The sequence below is a fragment of the Canis lupus genome, chromosome 10 (genome assembly GCF_003254725.2).
Source record: "Canis lupus dingo isolate Sandy chromosome 10, ASM325472v2, whole genome shotgun sequence".
Classification (NCBI taxonomy): Eukaryota; Metazoa; Chordata; class Mammalia; order Carnivora; family Canidae; genus Canis; species Canis lupus.
This window is the reverse complement of record NC_064252.1, coordinates 39,089,213-39,102,916: the sequence shown is the minus strand read 5'-3', so window position 1 is coordinate 39,102,916 and position 13,704 is coordinate 39,089,213. Positions and strand designations below refer to the sequence as shown.

General features: G+C 49.5%; 1 protein-coding gene across 2 annotated transcripts in view; it reads left to right on the top strand.

Moving 5' to 3' along the window:
- The first annotated feature begins 10,396 nt into the window (after positions 1–10,396).
- The window catches only part of GPR45 (G protein-coupled receptor 45), an 83,803-nt gene continuing 80,495 nt past the window's right edge, over positions 10,397–13,704 (top strand). Inside the window, exons 1-2 of one of the 2 annotated variants that reach the window (XR_007413545.1) lie at positions 10,400–10,483; positions 10,691–11,233. The gene's annotated coding sequence lies outside the window, so the exon portion shown is untranslated. Of the gene's footprint in view, positions 10,484–10,690; positions 11,234–13,704 lie in introns of those variants that run through there. The other variant, XM_035696073.2, reaches the window with a different exon arrangement.

Genomic DNA, 13,704 nt, shown 5'->3' with positions numbered 1-13,704 from the left:
AATGAGGCTCTGAGGGTGGGACCTAATCCCATATGACTGGTGTCCCTGTAAAACAAGATTAGGACACAGACACACACAGAGAGAAGATGACCACCTACAGCCAAGGAGAGAGGCCTCCTGAGAAACCAACCCCGCCAACATCTTGATCTTAGACGTCCACCCTCAAGGACTGTGAGAAATTTCTCTGTTGTTCAAGCCATTTGGTCTGGGATACTTTGTTATGGCAACCTGAGCTGACTTATAAGGAGGTCAAGGCCTGTGAAGGGGAGGACCAAGTATGCGGCAGAGGAGAAGCTCAACTGCTATGTGAGCCCCCAAAGCCTTAGCTAAGTTGGCAGGAAGCTCTGGGGCAAGACAGTTCATAATCACGGCATAGCTGTGCCCTCACGCTCTGCCTCGCTCAGTCACCAGATGAGGGCTGCCCTCGTGTGGCTGTGAGCTCAGGCTACGTGGCTCTCCTCGGCGGAGGTGGACCATCCAGGAGCCGGCGGGTGGAGGCTATTCGCACTGGGCGCAGATGGCATTCTCCACGTCTGTCACCATCCAAGCCTTGCCTGGCACAGACACACGCTCTCCATGTATCCAGGCAGGAGTGTCTTGCAGAAGTCTACTGGCCTCTGTCTCCGAGAAGCAGCTTGGAAGACGGGAGGAGCCGCGCGGTACTTCCCACCAGCATCTCTCCTCCAGGGACTCAGAAATGCCTGCAAGTGAACGAAGGCCACGTCTCCGAATGCCCCCAGCTATCCCAGGGAGGAAGATATTCGTAGGTCCAGGGAAGTGCATAAATCGGAATGGATGGATTATGTGTCCCCTCACCAGAGCATTAATAAGTGGGCCACCACCGGGCACCTGGGGGCTCAGTGGTTGAGCGTCTGCCTTCGGCTAAGGACGTGATCCTGGAGTCCTGGGATGGACTCCCGCATCAGGCTTCCCGCAGGGAGCCTGCTTCTCCCTCTGCCTGTGTCTCTGCCTCTCTCTCTGTGTGTGTCTCTCATGAATAAATAAATAAATTTTTAAAAAATAAAAAATAAATGGGCCACCAGCACCACCAAAGGACCCGTGATTACATCCTTTGTAGGCTAAAGGTCAGGGCGGGAGATGCTGCAATGGAATAGGTTTCCTGATCTCCATGGGAATAATGGGGACCTGGGCAGCTAGAGGCAGATGATGCTGCAATCATACTCAGGGGTGGTCCTAAAAATCCCTGGCAAAGGGAACTCCCCTCCCTGCCCCCATGGGCAAAACTTCAGTTTGTCCATCTGTGTGGAAGAAGAGATCTGGATCAACACTGACTCGTGAGCTGTGACTCACAGATGAGTTGCCAGGGAGGGATTTGGAAAGAGTGAAATTGGAAAACTGGTAGTAGGAGCTCTCAGGGGACTGTGGTTAACCTCTCGGAATGTCCCCGGAATGTGATGCAATCTGCATTCCATGTGCTCCCTCCCAACAGCCAGCCACCCAGAGCAAGGCTCTCCATCATCAGACGTGGGAGACGACGCGCTCTGTAGCTGCCAGGCAGTACTTGCCCCACCACCTCATCAGTCACCGTGTGGCTGGGTGGCAGGCATTGGCTTGTGCAGCACGAAGCCTTCCCCTCACCAGCAAGGAGCTACTTCCAACAGCAGAGGCAACACGAGGGGGCCTGATATGGCTCCATTCTTTCTTGGGCGGTGGGGAGTAAGAGATTCACTACATTGGGCTTCATTCATGATGGAGGAAGTAGCAGCCTGGCTTCAGAATGATTATAATCTGGGTGTGGGTTTACCTTTTTTGTCCCCAGTGCTCTGCCAAGTCCCCAAATGCGGACTTAAAGAATTCCTCAGTTGTAGCCATAATATCCCTTACAACTTTCACTCCACCCACAGGACACATGTTCTGATGATGGACGTTCAGGGGATGGGCTGGTCTTACTCCATGGGCCACCACCAGCCAGGAGCAGCGTCAAGGGAATGGTGGAATGGCCTTTCGAAGTCATGATAGCAGAAGGGAGGGACACCCTGAAAATTGTTGGAATCTGTCCTATAGGATTTAGCTTCCAACCGATGGCTGATGTTTGGTGCATTCTCCTAGTAGCCAGATCCATGGGTCTAGGAATCAAGGGGCGGAGGTGTCAGTGTCCCTAAGTCTCTCATACCTAATCCCCCCAAAACCAATTGGGGGACTTTTTCCTTCTCATCCTGTGATCTTGGAACTGGTAAGTAAGTTTGGAAGTCCTAGAGCCTGACAGGGGCCCATGTCACCAGGGAACTTAGTCACAGCACTGTTAAATTAGAAGCTGGGCCTGGCCCATTTGGGTCTCCTCATGCTGTTAAGCCAAAAGCCTAGAAAAGGTCATGGGACTGAACAGAGCGATGGATCTTAATTACTAGGAGAAAACCAGATCGTCGCTACACAGCGGGTGAAGTAGGATTGGGAGTTTGCTCAAGGGATTCCTGGGGAGAGCCTCTTGGTACTTTTTCCCAACTCTCCTCATCCATGTAAAACGGCAGTAAAGTCAAGGACCCCAGTCATTCAGGAATGAAGGTTTGGGTCAGCATCATGCATCAGAGAAGCCCGTCACCCAGCTGAGACACAGGCAGAGAGGGAGGAAGAGGGACACGGTGTCGGAGGAGGGAGGAGCTGGGTCATAATGCCAGGTAGCCTCATCACCAGTTATAAAAGAAGAGTACGCAGCAGATGTGTTTCTGTTTATTGTTTGCCTTCTCCTTCTTCCCCACCACGTATGTTTCAGTATAGGAAGAGCACTGTTAGGGCTAAAACGGTAGGTTTCTTGTGGGCATATGGCTGAATTGACATCACCTATGGTGCTATCACATCTGATGAAATTCATTGTGTCCTCTCTGTGGAGACCATGAATTTTTTTACACGAACAAATGACAAGAGGGGATAGACCATGAAGGATATTTTCCTTTGGCCCTATAGACCCATTTTCCAACCTTCTCCACCCTGCTTCTTGTGTGAGGAGGCATCAACCAGGCCCCTGTGCTTGGGATCCTGGATGGGACCAGCCAATGGGCTGCCCAGCTGGAGACTGGAGGGTAGGCTGCAAATTGCCCCCTCCTTTTCCCACTGGGTGGTCCCTCCCCTGACAGCTCCTGTCTGGCACTCCTCTCCATGAGCTACTCCTCCCTAGCTTGGGAATGCCTTCCCCTTTGGCCTCCTCCAGCACCTCCCGGTAATGGCTTCCCTCCATTGTTAGTCTCAGACCACTGCACTGACCTTTGTTTCTTTCCCTAACCTTGGCCACAACTTAGTAAATATCTGCTCCTTTAAACTCCCCTCAATGACTGGGTTTGAGGGTCTCATCTATTGCCTGCTAGATCCCAGATTTTCCCAAGTAAAATAAGCCATTGGAGCTATGTTTAAATTATGAAATATAACTTCCACAAAGAAAAGTGTACATAACACAAATCTAAACATTTAACATGTAGTTATAAGTTGAACGCCCATTTGTTAGGGCTACCCCCACCAAGTCAAGAACTAGAATGAGGCCTGCCCTCCAGAAGCCCACATGATCTTGTACATTTCTTCCCTATGACAACCCCCTTCTTCCCTTTACAGATTAATTTTTGCCATGACAAATAACCATAATTTTAGTGGCTTAAAACAACACAAACATATTACCTTACAGTTCCAACGATCAAAAGTCTTAAAGGTATATATCATTAAAATCAAGGTGATAGCAGGACTGCATTCCTTCTTGAGGCTCTAGGAGATAATCAGTCCCTTGCCTTTGCAGCTCCTAGAGGCTTGGAGCCTCTCCCAGGGCCCACCCTTGGCCCATGGCTCTGTCACCCTGACCTCTGCTTCTGTCCTCATATCCCCTTCTCTGACCTTGAGCTCCCTGATTCCCTTTTATAAGGACTCTTGTAGATGACATGGGGCCCACCTGAATAACCCAGGGTGATCACCCTATCCCAGAACCCTTAATTTAACCATATCTGCAAAGTCCCCTTTGCCAGGGAATGTAACATATTAGCAAGTTCCAGGGATTAGGACATGGATATCTCTGGGAGCTGTTATTCTGTCCACCACACCCACTATCTGGACTTCTTAGGTAATCATTTCTTCAAATAAAGCTGTTTTTAAAATCAATTAATTGGGCTGTTCATTGCTATCTAGTGACTCTTTGGTTAGGCCATGGCATGGTCACTGGCCAGCCTATAGTGAGCTGCTTTTGATTTGACCATCATTCCTTGGCCCCTTCAATTTTGGCCAGGAAGGCAGAAAGCCACAATATAAGACATGCATCACTCACATGACGAACGGCTTTCGACCACTTTGCATTGCATGGACTTTTCTCATGACCTTGAGAGGTGTATTATGATCCCCAATATTGTTCCCATTTCACAGATGACGGAAATGAGGCTCAAAGATCTAAAGCAGCTGGCTTCCAGTTGCTCAGTTAATGAATGTCAGAGCTGTTGAGTCAACACCCTAGTCTGACACCAAACCCCACCTTCTCTCTGCTCTGTCACAGGCTCTCCATGAAGAGAAGGTAATTCCTTTTATCTGCAGATAAAATGAAAGTGAGGTGGGACATCCCAGTGCAAACACAATCCCATTTAGTTGATACAGCAGCCCCAAGCATGTTTTGTACTATAAGCCAACTGTAGATAGCCCATGCAGGATCAGTAGCACTAATGCACATTTCCCTAAAGTTTCCATTTGCTCATTTTATTGTCTATCATCAGGTTCTGCAGAAGGAAAAACAAACAAACAAACAAACAAACTACCCACCAAGTCACCTTAGCAGAAGTATGGCTTGTTCCATGTAGCAGAACAGTGTGCTGGGTTAATGACTCTAGTAACAAAACGCATGCCAGGGTCATTATTTATAATGGGCAGTGACAAAAAGGCAGTAGCAAAGCTGGCATGCAGTAACAGGAGTGTAAAATTTTAATTGCAAGGCATTTTCTGGAATTTGATTTGAAATATCCTGTGGTTATAAAGTGAAAACAGCTTTCAAGAAAGATGGGCATAGTGACCAGGGCAAGGTTTTAGAACTGCGTGCATGTTTGCTTGGAATGCTAGCCAAATCTCTTCTCCCTGACACTTATATCACATTATCATCAAATTAGAAATCATCTGAGAACCGACTAAGTACTTAGCGCCTATAAAAACCTCAGCAGAAAAATAGAATCCCTGTGCTAAGGTCAATTCAAAAATCCTTGTCTGACACCTGCCATGTGCCAGCCCTGTGCTAGAACATGTGGGTCCAGCTTCCTCATGACTGCCCATCAGGATGGGGACTGCCCATCAGTAGACCGGTCATTCTGGAGAAGTGTGACTTCCGGAAAGTAGAGAAGAGTTGGGCAAACAAAGGGAAAAACAGTGAAAAGTTTAGGGCAAGGAAACCATATAAAGATTATTACTGAAGGCACTGCTTTTCAAATTGCAGATTCCAATCTATTTCATGGGTTATGGAATCAAGACAGTGGATTTTGAAAAATTAAATAGGACAGAATAGAAAATTCAGAGTGATTGCACATAGGGCAAGTATTGCTCAATGAAATTTTTAATATGGTTTTATAGAGGTGGATTCTTGTGTGGATTAGATGACAATAGGAAATGTATTTCTTATCATGGTTCGCAGTCCAAAAAAAATGGTAAAACTTGGATTTAAAGGGAGCTGTTGTGAACTGGCTATAAAATCAAACAGCCTAGGGGCACCTGGATGGCTCAGCTATTTGAGCATCTGCCTTCAGATCAGGTCATGATCTCAGGGTCCTGGGATGGATGGAGTCCTGCATCCAGCTCCCTGCTCAGTGGGAAGTTGGCTTCTCACTCTGCCCCTACCCCTGCTTGTGCACTCTTTCTCTCTCTGAAATAAATAAGTAAAATCTTTTAAAAAAAAAAATCAGAGAGCCTATTCATCAAATCCATTACACAAATCTACTTTTCTCGAAAAATAAATCACCTGATATGACCAGGCTCAGGAGCCCTTTCTCTGCTTCATGTCACAGAGTAAGTGTGTCCTGGTACACTGATGACCTTAACTATGACTGGCACTTACGGGCCACTCAACGTGTTCTAAATGCCTCTTGTGTATTCAGTCTTCATGACCTCCTCATCTTACAGGTGGGGACACTGGGCACAGAGATGATCACTTTCCCATGCCGTGTAGCTGGAAAGGGCAGAGCACAGGCTGGAATTCAATGAGACCCCAATCTTGCTCAGCTTATATCCCACTGATCTCTGCTAAGACTGTAAGCCTTTTGAAGGCAAAATTGTGTTCCACCGCATCTGGCACATTTGTGTTTATTGTTAAATATTCCTATCTAAATATTCCTATCTAATTCCTATTGTTATCTATTGCTACACAAAAAATACCCAAATTTAGAGGCATTAAACAAGCATTTTATTATGCTCACAGTTTCTTTGGTCAGGAACTTGGGTAGGGCACGGAGGGGATGACTAGTCTCTTCTCCATGATGTCTGAGCTCTCAGCTGGAAAGACAAACAGCTGGAGGTAACTTGAAGGCTGGATACTAGAATCATCTGGAAGTCCTGAGTAGTCATATCCCAAGAGGGGGCACTGGAGGGCAAGCATTCCAATCAAGCCAGATGGGAGCTGCATGCCTTGTATGATCTGAAAATCATATATATCGACTCTTCCATATTTCTCTATAGATGGAAAATGAAGCAGAATCAAGCCCATCCATATTTGGTGGGAGGGGACATGGATCACACCTCTTGATATTTTAAAACTGCCCCATATGATGTTCTCAACTTTCTTAGTTTCCTACTAGTGCGTGCAAGTCCTTCTTGTCGGGATAAGTGGATTTCCTTTGATGTAGGGGAGTGAGTGGCTCAAATTCCTTGTGATGCACGGGGCACTTCGTGGTTAATAATCTGCTGTTCATTATAATGATCTGTAGTCTCTATCATAACAAATGGGCTGGAACCGCAGATATATTTACTGCCTTAATTTGGTTGCTGGCATTAGGCTTATTTTGAAGTATTTTCTCTCCATTTGGACTGAAATGTCTTTTATCTGAGCTTATCTTCACTGTCAATAAGTTTAGCATTCATCAACAGCTGGAAGCCCCGATAATATACATCTCTCCTTCTATTAATCTTCTGGGAGTTCGTCTTTATAGCTGTAAATCCATTCATCACCCCAAGCTGTCCTTCACATTTGTATGGCGTTCCATTTAGCTAAACCAAACTCCATTTCTTTATCAGGACTAAAGTTCTTTGTCATTTTAATAGTTTTGAGAGCTTTCTCTTAGAGCTGGCACTGAGTGTCAGATTGTCCACATGGAACAAATGGATGCTATTAATACTCTTTGTTGGGTATCATCTTAGCCCCAGGGGCTCTTTGGTCAGTTTATTCCCAAGAAGACCCATAAAGTCTGAGTATCCCTAAAGTATTCTACATCCTGTAAGAAGACCTAAAGTTTGGTGGTTCTCCCCTGAGTACAACTAGATCCTACATGTCATTTGTCCATCGCATTCTACAAAAACTTTAGTCTTGATTCTACTCACCTACCTCCTCCCTAATTGATGCAGGCAAAATACGGTTTGAAAAATCAACATGATCCATATTATGAGATAGAAAAGGAAGAGATGCATAAGCGAGGGAAGGGAAGGAGGAGAAATGAGAGAGAGAAAGGGGAAGGTACAGGGCGAAGAGAAAGTCAGACTTCAGAAGATGTTACTGAAATCCAGAGCGGCGCCAGGGGAGGTAGCTATGCTTCCCAGCTTGGGGGTGAGATTACAGAGCAACCAGCAGATGAAGACTCAGAATCACAGTGTCATGATCAGGGTGACTGAGACCCCCCAGCCCGGGGGGCGTGTCCCTTCCTCCTTAGGCCCGGCCCTGCCCTGGGCAAGGGCTGGCAGGTGAGCAGGTCTGAGTTACTTGCTAGTTGCTGGGCTGATGAGGGGACATGGAAATCCTGGCCTGGGTTGAACCCTATCCGGAGAATAATAATCTGTGTACATTACAGGAAGTGCTTTTTGCACCGATGCTGGGTGGGCCATGAGCAGGATGTTACGGGCAACGCTGAGACGGTTGATGACGATCTCTGCTCTCAACACATTTACAGTCTGGATGGGCCCACACGACATGCAGAGCAACTGACATCACTAATCACGAACGTAGGGCAGGCCCAAGAGCTCGGCCTGGGGAGATTTCCCGCTGCCTGGGGTTGTCAGAGCCACTTGGCAGGCGAGGTAAGGCTTGGGAAGGCAGGAGAGGAACTGCCAAGTTCCACTGGCCGACACCGTCTGGCTGGGTGGCTGGCTAGAGAATGAACGCGTCCCTTCAGCAGCTCAGAGACCATTTCCCAGAGCCCCGTCAGTAAGGAAACCCACAGTATTTAGGAACCGCACCGAGGCCCGCCAGTAAGCACCTGCACTCCCTCCCCAGGCCCTCTGTCAAAAAGAGAAGAGCCACTCTGTCAAGGTATGCTCTGCTTCTACTGCCGCAGAAAGCGGGCTCTGGCCCTGTCTGCTTCCGCTGAGGCTGCGAATCCTTGGGAGCAGCAGAGGTCCCCTAGGTTTCAACCGCCCATTCTCCCACTTAGCGGGCACAAGCAGCACAAATGCTCTGAGCACCTTTTCGACCTTTTTGAAGTAGGCACTGATGGCGCAAAATGCCCCCTGGCAGCCCAATGAGGCAGGTTTGAACAACAACCCTGAGAAAACAGGCACAGAGATGTCAAGTGACTTGCCCAAGGTCACTAGCAAGAGGTACTGGGTTCAAAGCCAGGCGGAATCCTGACTGCTCTGCTGGGCTGCCTCTTAACATGCCCCCGAAAGCCATACATTCATGGGTGTGCTCCAGCTCTGCCTTGGGGAATCCAGATGAACTGAGGGTTTAGTTGCTCTTGGCACAGCTCACGTCTCTTCATCCTGGAAGGATGCTCTTCTGCGGTCCAGCTGAGAATCCACCGCCATTGCCACACTTGCCAGGGCTTAAACACAGAGCTTCCTCCCAGGGAAAAAGGCCCGATGTCCGAGTGTGACTCCCCTGCTGTCCTTGGGCCCCAGAGCTCTCAGCAAACAAGAGGGGAACCCAGCAGAATACGCAGGTTCTCATCTCTGGGGCCGCAAGGGACATGTCCAGAGCCCAGCTCTGTAGTTTGTAACCTGCAGTTGGGTTCAGGCAGCTCGTGAGAAGTCCTCCAGAATTTAAATCCAAATTCAAGCGTGCATTTTTCTGGAAGGACAGGCTGCAATGAAAATTTTCCAGGGTCTGGGACACACTCAGAAGTATCTGGCCCTTTCGCTAGGTCAGAGCTTCCTAATTCCTGCTCCATCAGTCAACAACGTATACAACGGTTGTCTATCACCAGCTTTGGACACAGCTAGGGCCCGCATCACAGCTGAGCAGCATCCCTAAGGCACTAAACACAGACCTGAGGAGAACTACTCAATGAATAACCACCAGCTGTTAACAAATCAAAGTCAGCCGAGCCTAAGGAATTAGTCTTAATTTGGTAAGGTGGGGCAATGATACTGCCTGTGTTCCTTTAAAGTCCTTAGCCTCTGGGATGGAGAAGGGTGGGGAATAAAGGAAAGGACGGGAAATATTACTACGATCTTTGAAGCTGCAGCCGAGCACTCAGGGCTTCCCTATACTATTCTACTTTTGATTTTTTTTTTTTAAATCACATAATGAAAAGTTTTAAAAATAAAAATAAATCAAAGCCACTATTCTTAGCAAGATGCAAATGACTGGGCCAAGCGAAAGACTGCGGGGGGGGGGGGGGGGCGGGCGCCTGGTTGTTGTTGGTGGGGGTCTCCGGGGGCGCCTGGTTGGTGGTGGGGGGTTCCTGGGGGCGCCTGGTTGGTGGGGGTGGGAGTCGCCTGCGCGGGTCCCCACCCTCTGGCCTGCCGGATCCCGCGGGGGGCCAGCAAGTGGGGCCGAGCGAGGGAGGGTAAACGGGGGAGATGTGGGTCCCACTCCAAGAGGGTTCCTCGTCCCGGCATCCTCCTCCCACCTGGCGTCTTTGGGCACTTCACCTTCAGGTCTCAGTTTTGCGCTTCCCAAAACGGTTGGCGGCCAGGAGGAGGGGTGCGTGGACGGGGAGCGGGTCCCGGCGGGGGCGCGCCCAGACACGTACAGGTGCGGCGGGGGCTGGCATTTCCGGAGAGGGCTCGGGCCGCGGGGGTGGAGGGAGAGGATCCCGCCGGGGAGGAAGGCACGCGCGCGCGCACACCCGCGCACACACTCCCGCACACGCACGTCTCCCTTCCTCTTCCTCCCCGCCCCCCCCGAGGGGCGGTACCCGGTCCCTGGGGGGAGGTTTGCGGGCGAGGAGGGCGGCCGGCCCGGGGCGCAGGAGCGGGGTCGGGCGCTGCAGCGGGGCGGCCCCTGCCCGCCGCCCCCTCCGCCTCCCCCTGTCTCCCCCTCCCCCTCCCCCTCCCCCCGCTCCTCGGGTCCCTGGCAGCGGCCGGAGGAGCCGCCGGCGGCGCAGCGGCCGCGCAGCCTTTGTCTCGGGGCCGCGGGGCAGCGGGGCCCGGCGCTGGCGTAAGTGACCGCGGCCGGGGCGCGGGGGGCGGGGGACGGGGGGCGCCGGCGGGGGCGGGGGCGGGGGCGGGCGGGGCGCAGGGGGAGCCGGGGGGGGGCGGCCGCGGGGGGCGCGGGGGGCGCGGGGGCCGGGGCCCGGCGCCGCAGGCTTGCGCCCCAGGACGTGCGGCTTGGGTGCAAATCCTGGCGGCTTGTTTCTCCGGGCAGAGGCCACGCGGGGACAGAGGAGGCAGAGGCCAGGCAGTGATGGAGAAACGGGAGAGGAGCCGGCGAGCGTCGCCACCACCACCATCACCATCACCATCCCCGCCACCACCGCCTCCACCGTCACCGTCACCACCATCGCCATCCCCATCCCTGCCCGCCGCCCGTCCCAGCGGCACCCCGACCCCCCCCTCCCCTCTCATTGCCCCGGGTAACGTCAACTTTATCGGATTATTTCCTTTTCCTGGGTGATACTTTGAAACCGCGGCAGAGCGCTCCGAATCCGGAGTAAGTCCCTCTGGCTGGGACCCTGGGTCCCCTCGGCTTGGCCAGGTAGCCGCCCCGCGTTCACCAGGACAAGGACCACGGCGGTGCTCCGTTCCCCCCAGTCCCTGTGATGGCTGGCAAGCTTCCAGTTTTTCTAGTCTGGTACTGGAAAGGGTTTTACATAGATATTAAACATTTTTTTTTTCTTCTCTCACTTGGGAATAATGATGATCATGGTGAGAAAGTAGTATCGCCACTAAATTCATCAGGAATTTTAAATTTTTGTCTCCTTTGATTTTGAATGTCACAATACCGGTAGCAAATAGAGGCGTAAGGAAAATGGAACTTTGACAAAAATACTACCAAAAACAGAAGCAAAACAGGTACGTTTATAGAAGAATCACCGGAGAGGGCTGAAGGCACTGACTTTGGTCTCAAGTGTAAAAAGTGCCCTTTCAGTGGTTAGTGGCCTTAGATGTCATTATTTTGGATGCACGTGTGTCCCCTGGGTGCTTGTCACCCTCGCTGAAGAATGTTTTAATTGCTATTTCAGAACTGGCCTTTACCTGGTCCAAAGACCTGCTGAGCACTCAGAGCTAACAGCAGCGGGGCCAGAGGGGCTGCCAGGAAGCCCAGCATGACAAAGCACAGGGATCTTCTTACCAAAAGTAACTTACAGAACAAAAGAGCCTAAATGCTCTGCATTTTTGCCTATTCCTTAGAAAATGAATCTTGAACACTCCATGTTTTACATTTTAGTCTAAGAGACAGCCAGACATCCTAAAGCGCTTGACATGATCGCAACAGTCGATACAGCAGTGTTGCTTTTCAATGGGGTAATGCACCTTGCGGTATGGTCCTGTGTCCTGTACCTACTAGGAGAAAAAGAAAAGTGATAGTATTAAAAATAATGGGGACCCAGGAGAGCCGCAGTTGTCATTGCACGAGTGAAGATACCTCAAACATTGAAAACATAAGTATACATCATTATCTCAAATCCCTCAGAGATTAATTACTTATCTATTTATTTAAGAACAAAGATCTAAAGAAGGGGCACCAGGGTAGGTCAGTCTGTTAGGTGTCCTACTCAATTTCCCCTCAGGTCATGATCTCAGGATTGTGGGATCAAGCCCCACTTCTATTCCACCCTGGGTGTGGAGCCTCCTTGGGATTCTCTTTTCCCCTCTCCCTCTGCCCCTCCCCACCATTCTCTTGCCTCCCTCTGAAAAAAAAAAAGGGGGGGGGGGACTTAAAGAATTGCTTCAGCATGTTTTTGTTCTGGATCTTTGGGAAATAATTAGCATCTTAAGGAACTTCTGTGCCTTGGGTTGTTACTAAATTCTAGTGTGAAACCCACATGAATTGTTTTAACCCATATGCACTTTTATATCCCCATATGAATTATACCAAAATTTTAAAATAATTCATTTCTTTTATGGAAGTATGACTTACATATGTAAAATGCACCACGCTTCAGTGTACAGCTTGATGAATTTTTATCTATGTACACCCTCATATTGCCTCCACCCAGAACCAAATACAAAATACTTCCATCATTCTAGAGTGCTCCCCTGTGCCCATTCCAGACATACTGCTTCTCAGACTGCTTTCAACATAGAAAAATAATTTCTTTTAAGTTTCCCCTGTTGAATCTGGTTGGCCTATTCCTTCAGCAGATATGACCAAGTCCAGGCCCTGGCCCCAACACTGTGTAGACATGAGCCTTCCCCCGAAGAGCAAATGAGACTGATAATTAAACAAGCAGGGGTAATACTGTATATGTAGATACAGAAGGTCATAGAAACTCAAAGCAAGCCATATCCCAGTCTTAAGGAGTGTTTTGTTTTGTTTTTATTAGAGAGGAAGGGAAGGCTTTTTGAAGGATATAAATGTTTGAGTTGGGAACTGAGAAATGCGTAGAAGGCAGTCGGCTACAACATGTCACAGGAAGAAAAGGAAAGAGTATTCCAGGTGGAAAGAATATCGCAAGCCATGGATCAGAAATGAGAGCACATGGAATGAGGAACAAAAATAAGTTGGGGAGGTCAGAGGTCCAGGGCTGAGGAAAAGCACGTGAGATATAGTTGGAGAGGCCATGGGGTCCCAGTCAGAAAGTTTAAGGCCCTGGGGAGGGTGGGGCTCTAAGGGCAGGTAGAGTCACTGGTTAGGTTTTAATGCATAGAATGAGATTGAGTGCATTTAGTGCATAGAATGAGATCAGATCTCTCAGCCGACTGTGTGGTGCAGAGACTACAGGAGGGGCCGGGTTGGAGGCTGGGGTGGCCTTGATGTGGCAATGGGAATGGGGGTAAGTGGATGGACCTGAAAGAGATTTAGGAAGTGAAATCAGCACAACTTGGTGTTTGGCATGCAAGGTTTCTGGAATGACCTACAGATTTCTTAGGTCTTACGGAATGGGTAGATGATGGTACCGTTGGAAATACGGGGAATGAATCTAGTTTGTGTAATGCCCTTCTCTGACATATTTCTTTCCAAATACATTTGATGTCAGTTGCCAGTTAGTTTGTGGGACTTTCAGGTAGAAATATGTACTAGGAAGTTGTAACGGATATTTATCGGGCACATTCTATATGCCAGGCACACCCCAGTCACTTGGGATGTGTGCTCCATGAAGCTCACATTTTATCAGGCTGGAGCTGCAGCCTGGAGGCTACCAGGTGTACATGGTTAACTAAAAGCTTCAGAGTGGACAAGATTTCAGGGAAAGGAAGATTTCAGGGAAAGGATAG